We start from the raw sequence: 9,299 nt of genomic DNA, 5'->3' as shown, positions 1-9,299 counted from the left end.
AGTTGGTCACTGCTCGTATCAAATTCATACCAGTGCACTATTTTGACATCTGGTCACAGTATTGAGTTTTATCCCACTCATTATTCAAATTGTGTCATTCATGCATGCTATTTTTAATCTCACTTTGCAAATTGTTGCAGTTTTAATCCCCGATTAACTGCTCTCCCGCCCTAATTGGCTAAAAATTGGTTAAATAAAAGAAGAATCGCAAATATTTTTACAAAATGCCTAAGTAGAGACCGATCTCCGGATTGGGCGAGAGGGGTGCCATAAAACCCTTCCCCTCTCGTAACCTGGCTCCCGAACCCAGATATAGTTATGACGGACTGGTTTTTTAACTTTTTCAAATCAAATAGCGCGACAGGTGCTTCGAAATACGGTTCCTTGGGTGTCAGACCTTCAAAAAATACCCGAGTGGTGACTCTGTATTTGCGAGCGCTTGCCATCCGCGCTCGCGCTCTCTCGATTCCGGGTTCTCGCGTTTGGAAATCTGAAAATTTTCAAAGGGCATGCAGCCCACAGTGGCGACTCTGCTGGGGAAAATCGAACCAATATTAATGCATGTTTAAAGGTTTAATACACTTATGAACAATCCTTTGAAAGTCTGTCAAAACGGTGAGCTTCGCGCTGCCGAAGGTCGGAATGGTGATTTAACAGGACCTCGTGTCCGGCCAATCCAATCTGGGACTTTTTTGATTCATCACTTGTGTAGTTTCCTTTTAAAATGGACTAAATAAAGTGAGCCAAATTTGAAAAGGCATTTTGCGATGTTGTGATTCTTCTCTTCTTAAATCAATTTTCAGCATTCTTCATTTGCATCGACATGGGATAAGTCTCGTTGGATCGTTTTGGCAATCCGGCACGGTTTACCGGAGCCCGGGGATCCCGAATGATCAACAACCTTCGACGATGATAAGTCATTTTACCGTTTGATTGTTGCTCTGCAATTACGCGGGCAGCGGGAGGTATATCTTGGCTTTAGTCCGAGGAACTCGTTACAAGCCAAAACCAACCTTTGCATCTACAAAGCATTAGCACTCTTCAAACTAGGACAGGTACCTACAGGGTAAGATTTACTTGCATCTAACCCCCATATGCTGTCTATGTGTTACTGGTTTTCCTATCGCATGCACTGTACATACATATCGTTTGCATAGGAGCATGTTTTGGGCGGCTTCTAGGTTGTCTCTCTTTCGAGTCTATCTTATGCTTATTAGGACGCTGCCTAGGCCCGATGAAGAGTCGTGCATCTCGATGGTGCACGCTATCAATTTTCAAAGTCCTTAGATCAGCGAGATTTTGGGAAATCAAGACTTTCTAAGTCCTTCTCTAAATCCCCAATCGAGGCTTCAAACAGAAAATAAGGAACAACGGAGAGAATGCCGTGATGCTTATACCACCATGGTTATCGTGCGCAGCACATACACCGTTTAGGCTATGGTATTGTGTCGTCTATGCCGCCTCGGTTCCGGTATCACGTCATCTACACCGAGTTGTTCTGACTCCAAAGTTGAAACTTCGAAAATGGAATAGTCAAAGGCTTAGACTATTTTGACATCTCTTAGTGTTAGTCGATTCTAACAAGGATACACTCTCGAAAAGATTTCCAAGGATTTTGGCGGTGTCCGAATATCTTGAGACAGACTTGTCTTCTAGTTCTAGAGTCTAGGACGACACTGACGACGGTGATTGCGCTTTCGCTTTAGTCTTTTATTTAGATTAAAGTTATTGTAGGACCCCTATTGAGCCTTTTCTTACTTTACTGCAAGCAAAATTCTGAATCATTGCACCACCACGGAGAGTATCGAAGCAGAAAGGCAAACCCACTTGGGAACGTCTGCATCAGAATCCGATTCAAAGGCTTGTCAGGTTACAATTCCAGTCAGTCACGACGGAAGACTCTCCGCGTTCTCTGTTGGCTACTCTTCAGTGAGGCTCGTCTTCAGTTATTCAGGAAGTTAAACCCCCAACATCACCAACTATTTCATCTTCATCAAGTTCCTCTAAAATACAAGTCATGGCAGATCAACCCCAACCACTCACTGTGGAAGCAATGTTCACAAGCCTTCAGAATAGCATCGCCACCATGCAACAGAGGGCTGCTCAGACAGATGCCAATGTTACTCGTTTGAATGACCTCTTTAACACTCGTCTTCCGCCAGTAGCAAAAGCGGGAGACGAGGTCGATGAGGATGTTCATGCAGAACCTATCTTTGTCGAGGACCCGAATCAAGCAGGGCAACTCATAGTTCAACCCAATCCGAGAGAAGCTCGCCCAATAGCCACAAACTTGAACCCTGCTGTCATTAGGCCTGCTCAAAATCCTGATTTGGCTGCTCTTATGGCCAAGATCACCAAGCTGGAGGAGTCTATCTCTAAATCTGAAAAGATCAGTGCTGGGGGAATCGACTTGGACCGTCTCTGTTTGTATCCCAATGCCAAGCTTCCCGACAAGTTCAAAATGCCTGATTTGGCCAAGTTTGATGACAGTGGTGACCCTAAGACTCATCTCTATAGTTACCACGCTGCTATGAAGCTCTTATTAGTTGAGCCCGAAGCCATGTCGCAACTGTTCCCTCAGACTCTCTCTGGTTCGGCTTTTCATTGGTTTTTGTCGCTCGACATTGCTAAGAGGAGGACTTGGAAAGATATTGTTGCTGCGTTTATTTCACAATACAGTTATAACTCCCTGCTGAAAATGACGATACGGGAACTTGAATCCACCAAAATGGAAGCCAAGAAGTCCTTCGTGGACTTTGTCAAGAGGTGGATGGCCAAAGCCGCTCTAATGACTGAGCGTTCCAGTGAGAAGGATCAACTCCGCATTATTTCCCGCAATCTTCAGCCAGACTATGCTAACCATTTGGTTCTTGTTCAAGCGTCGGCAAACTTTGAAACCTTCTTTGACTCTGGCCTGGCCATCGAGGATGCGCTGCAAAGTGATATTCTATCAAGAGGAGAATCCTCTAACCCTCCGAAGTCAAAACCTTGGGCATACTCAGGAAACACTAATGCACTGTTTGGAGGTGGGACTTTCTCCAACGCAGCAACCAGTGGCACCAATGCCTCCTCCTCCAATTCTACCAATCATATTGCCGACGTCAATCAAGTGCAGACTCCACAGAACAACCGGCCGTGAATTCAACCACGCAGCTTCTCTGCATTTGAGGCACCATTATCTTCTGTTATGGAAAAGTTGATCAAGTCAGGTCATCTGAAGCCCCTTGATCCAACTCCTTTACCCAAAAATCCTTCACCCAATTTCAAAGCCAATCTCTACTGCGCCTATCACCAAGGGGCTGGCCATCTTACAGATTCCTGCTTTCGCCTCCGTCATGCGATTTAGGATCTTATAGATGAGGAGACCCTTCTGGCTCCACCTCCGCCATCTCAAAAACCAAACATCCTTGCCAATTCCATGCTAAAGCACAATGCTGCTCCACATATCAACCACATATCCTTCAACTCCACTCAAATCAACCCTTGCTCCACCATATTCAACCCTACCGACCATATAATCCCAATGAATCAGCCCAAACCGGTTGTAACTATACCATTAGAGCCAGAAGTCAATGTTCTGAATACCGTACCGGACAGGGTACTGGATTTTCTACTGGTACGGTACGTACTGGTACCGGTCAGATACCGGGTACCGTTTCGGATTTACCGCAACTACAATATATATAATAATTATATATAATTATAATTCAAAAAAATCCCTCATACCATGCAATTCATCATAAAATACTTATGTGTTTACATCTTGTCCCACATTGCCTAGTTACAAAACTCTTTTTCATCTTAAATGACTTTGCACTATGGTTAAGCCTACGTTTTGCTAAAAAATTTTTGGGGTTAAGAGATAACCCAGAGAAACGTTTTTTTTTTTTTACCAGAAAAAGGATACCGTGGCAGAAAACAAATAAAAAATAAATACCAAGGCAAAAAAAAAAAAAAAGGCTCTGCAAAATTTCGGCCGAAATTTTCGGTAACCTTATCTCGGCCGGTATTTCCCGAAACAACCGGTAAAGACCGGTATTTGGTCCGGAACAGAATTGGGGGGTTAGGGTACCGATTTTGCGTCAAAACGGTACATACCGGCAGGTACCGTCCGGTACGAAACGGTATCAATAACTATGCCAGAAGTAGAACTCATGTTCATTGGAGAACCTTCTCATCCTAATCCAACTCTTCAGCTCCTGCAGACAGGTCTCGATCTCTTCAATGAAATCATTGGTGATCTCCATGATGACCCTATTCAGCCTATATGACTTGGTCCTACCTCGACTCGTCGTGATCCTATCCCAGTCATAACAGATCCTAGTTCTTCTCGAAACTTTGAAAGCCAATTCAGGGCTGCACTACCAGCATTCTTTGAGCAAGAGCCTGAACTCAGCATGCAGGCCGTGGGTTGGTCTATAGTCGACGGTGATGATTATGCCGCTCCGTTAATCCAAAAGTGGAACCAACTTGAGTTAAAAGGTTTCCCATTACACCCCGAGTATCTCCCGCTCCTTGAGCATGACCAGGCCTAGAACGAAGAATGGCAGGTCGAACACAACCAGGCGATGCTCGATCTTTTGGATGGTATCTCCTTGTATATGCCATTCCAACAACCCGAACCTTTGCTTCCCGAAGAGGAATACTATTGGGATCCCGAACCCACTTGGCAATTTCCGTTGGATTTTGACACTAATCCTTTTCAAGGCTACGCTTTGCCAGATCACATGACTCACTTTGTTGAGGATGATTTCGTTCAGGAAGAACCTCGCGTCTTAGGGGAATGCTTTTTCCCCTCTACCATCGACAGGCTTGTCAACTCGGTATCTGATGTCGAGCATGACCCCACTTTTTACATCGTTGATGAGGGACTTCCACACCCTACGGCTCCTCTTCTGACTAGGGAAGACTACAGTATCATGGTCACAGACCTTGTCCCGCCAGCCGATCTTTGAGACGTCGATGATATAGTCAATGTTCAAGTTGGGGCAGAAGTTTGGACTGTCAATCGCTCCTTGGCCAATGGCGGACTTTGGGATGTTTCCTTCATTGTCGATCCAGAACCTGTTGCAGAGGTCACAGCAGTCAAGGATTTGGACTTCTGGGACACGCTGCTGGTAAAAGACTTGGCTGAAGATTTTGGTTTAGACTTGGAAGTTCCTATGGTAGCACCAGCAACTGACAAAGGGAAGCGCAAACTAGGTGAGGTCCCTGCTGACCTCTGGGATATTGATCAAGACTCTCAGGTCGTGCCCTTTTTGGGAAGCGTTCACAATGTTACGAGGAGTGGACGAATTTTTCAGCCTGCTAATCTGCAGGCTGGAAGTTCATCCAACCCTTCTAACCAAAGGAACGAGCCCTCTACTTTCCCAAGGTGTGCACCACTTGAGGTACCTGCCGACACCCCGGATACGGACATGATTCAGAAACAACTTGAGTGGATTCCCGCTGCTATATCAATTTGGGGATTGATCTGTTCTTCTCGCGAGCATCGTCAGAAACTTTGCCATACTCTCTTTCGTCTTGAGGTTCAAGCTGATATCACTCTTGAAGCAATTATATCTCTTATCCTCCCACCTACTTCCAAGCACACTGTGATCTTCACTGATAAGGACATGCCAGTTGAAGGGGTTGACCACAATCGCCCCTTGCACATCACTATCAAATGCCGAGGGCTCTGGGTTCCGACTGTTCTCATCGACAATGGTTCAGCAATCAATGTTTGCCCTTTAAGGGTGGCATACCATCTGGGATTGACTAAAAAGGACTTTGCACCTTCCAATCTGGCCGTTAAGGCATACGACAGCACTCGTCGTGTAGTCGAGGGTACGCTGATGCTCAAGCTCGATGCTGAGAGCTTTGAAATGGATGTTGAATTCCATGTTCTCGACATCCCTGCCACTTTCAACCTCCTGCTTGGTAGGTCGTGGCTCCATAGATCTGACATCATGGCTGTGCCATCTACTCTCCACCAAAAAGTCATGCTGGGACTTCCTACTGGCACGTAAACAATTTGCGGGGACTCAGGCATTCGCCCGCTCAAGGAGGATGGTACTCCGGTTCTGGGAATTATGCATGGTGAAGAAGATGTGGATCTTGGATGTTTCTCCTTCGACACATCTGGCTCTGTTTTGGCCATCAACGTGGATGGGGACTTTATCATAAGTTTAGTTGCCTTGGACATTATGAGGAGGATGTCGTATCTGCCCGAACTAGGCTTAGGGATTCACCAACAAAGGATCCCAGAGTTCCCCACCTTTCCTTCCTGTGAGGGCCGTTTTGTCTTAGGGTACATCGCCTCTGCTGGTGATGCAAAAAGAAGGAAACGTGTGGGAAAGCCTCGAACTCTTTATGGTGATCCTGATAGCTACTTTGTGCGCAAGAAGGGAAACACTATTTACACAAGACAGGCTGAACCCTTTATTGATTCAGAGATCGGGGAGCTGTTAGCGGGTTTTGAAGTTTTTGCTAACGACACCTGGTCGGACAGCGATGAGGAACCAGCAAGGATGGAGTTCGAGAAGAAGCTTAGCCAGTCGAAGGTCAAGACTGACTGGCTGGGATCTTTCAATCAAGGAGCTTTGAGTAGTTGTTCCATGAATTCTCCCAAGTGGGTTTGGCCAAGGAAGCTAAAGAAGCCGAAGTGGTCATGCTCGGGCCCGATGCCCTCGAGGATCCCACTTCTCTTAAACAGAAGCCAAGGGTAGCCTTAAAAATTGCATTTTCAAACCGCGTTTAACTTGCATTGGTGATGTGTCTGAGTTTGAGTCTGACACGGAGTCTTCTGAGTCTAGCTCTAAGTCGGAGTTTGTGCCTCTTGGCCCTCCACGTCATAGGTTTTATTTTGAGTTTGACTCTGCTGTACTTAGTAGCCCTGAGGGGTCTATTAGAATGAAAAGAACCTACTTCTGACTACTTTGATGATTTATACATAAATTGTGTCGACCCTAACGATGAAGGGATAGATTTTGATGGGGATATTCCCAAGGAAGTCCGTGCCTTCATCGAAAGGAAGATGAAAGGTATGCTCAGCCATTAAAAGAAGAAGTAGTTTTTTTAAACTTGAAAGATGAAAGCAATCCTCGAATGGTTCAAGTGGGCTCCACTTTGTCCCCAGAGGAATATCAGGATTTCAAAGAACTGCTCACAGAGTTTGGTGATATTTTTGCATGGTCTCATCAAGACATGCCCGGCATTGACCCAGAGATAGTGGAGCATCGAATTCCTCTACTGCCAGATGCTAAACCCGTAAAACAGAAACTAAGGCGGATGAGGCCGGATTGGGTGCAGAAGATCAAGGATGAGGTCACTAAACAGATCGATGCCGGTTTTCTTATGGTTTCTAAATACCCTACTTGGGTCGCCAACATTGTGCCGGTTCCTAAGAAAAATGGACAAATTTGGGTGTGTGTTGATTTCAGGGACTTGAGCAGAGCAAGCCCTAAAGACGATTTTCCCCTGTCGCATATCAATGTGCTTGTTGACAATACGGCGGGACATGCCATGCTCTCGTTCATGGATGGTTTCTCAGGTTATAATCAGATTCTCATGGCACCAGAATACTGTGAGAAAACGATGTTCATCACTGAATGGGGGACTTACTTCTATTTGGTCATGCCGTTTGGTTTGAAGAATGTCGGTCCTACTTATCAGTGCGCTGCTACGACCATTTTGCACGACATGATGCACAAAGAAGTTGAGGTTTATGTAGATGACATGATTGCCAAGTCAAAAACTTGTGAGGGGCACATCATTATTCTTCGAAAGTTCTTTGAGCGACTCCGTAAGTATAGAATGTGTCTCAATCCGCAAAAGTGTACTTTTGGAGTCACAACAAGTAAAATGCTTGGCTTTCTGATCACTACTCGTGGGATTGAAGTTGACCCGTCAAAGATTGAGGCTGTACTTGAAATGAAGCCACCAGAGTCTGAAAAAGGAGTGCAGAGCTTTTTGGGGAAGGTTCAGTTCATCAGCAGATTCATCGCCAAGTTAACTTTGACTTGCGAGCCCATGTTTCGTCTTCTAAAGAAGAACACACCGTTTGTATAGACAGACAAGTGTCAAGCGGCTTTCATGTCCATTCAGAATTACTTGGAGAATCCTCTGATCCTCATGCCGCCGGTTCTCGGGAAGCCTTTGATACTTTATTTGTCTGTGAATCCTTCGTCTATGGGGTGTTTACTAGCTCAAGAAAGAGATAAGGGTGTCGAAAAGGCCATTTATTACTTAAGTAAGAAGATGGTCGGATGTGAAGAATGCTACACAGCTCTGGAAAAGACATGTTGGGCTCTTGTTTGGGCTTCTAAGAAGTTGAGACATTACATGTTGGCTTATCCAGTGAAATTGATTTCTCGAATGGATCCTCTCAAGTATCTATTTGAGAAGCCAGCACTTACTGGTAAGTTAGCACGTTGGTTGCTCTTATTGGCAGAGTTTGATCTCGAGTATGTTACAAGGAAATCCGTCAAAGGGCGAGCAGTTGTGGAATTTTTGGCTGATCACCTGTTGATGGACCAGAGGACTCAAATTTCGTGTTCCCAGATGAGGAAGTGCTAACAGTTGTCGAAGACATGTGGACACTCTACTTTGATGAAGCGGCCAACCAGAAGGGATATGGGATCGAAGTACTATTGATTACACCTGATGGCTCTCACATTTCGCTTGCGTTCAAGCTCAATTTCAATGTCACAAACAACCAAGCTGAGTATGAGGCCTGTATTGTTGGTATGGAGGCCGCTCTTACCCTCGGTGTGGAAAAACTCGAGGTCATTAGTGATTCTAATCTTGTTGTATCTCAAGCCAACCGGGACTGGAAAGTTTGCGAAGAGAAATTGAAACTTTATCATCAGGACTTGGAAGATCTTATTCCTAGTTTTAACAAGGTTACTTTTACTCACGTTCCCCGCTTGAAGAATCAATTTGCCGATGCCTTGGCAACCTTGGCTTCCATGGTCAAACTTCCTTTGGGTGTCAAACTCTGCCCTATTCTGATCGAACAGCGGGATTGTCCTGCCTATCAGTATGTCAACGACATCGATGATGTAGATGATGGCCTACCCTGGTACCACGACATATGAAATTTTGTTGAAAGTGGAGAGTATCCGACTGAAACTTCTAAAAAGGATCAACTTGCGTTATGAAGGATGGCTGCCCAGTATATCCTTTGTGGAGGGAAGTTATACAAGAGATCCCATTGTGGTATGCACAAACTCTGTGTCAATGGTTCTGAAGCCACAAGGATTATGGAAGAAGTTCATGAAAGGGTCTGCGGTCCTCATATGAGCGGTGTCATGCTTGCT

This window comes from Rhododendron vialii, chromosome 8a, assembly GCF_030253575.1.
Source record: "Rhododendron vialii isolate Sample 1 chromosome 8a, ASM3025357v1".
Lineage (NCBI taxonomy): Eukaryota > Viridiplantae > Streptophyta > Magnoliopsida > Ericales > Ericaceae > Rhododendron > Rhododendron vialii.
Note: the sequence above shows the minus strand (reverse complement) of the source record.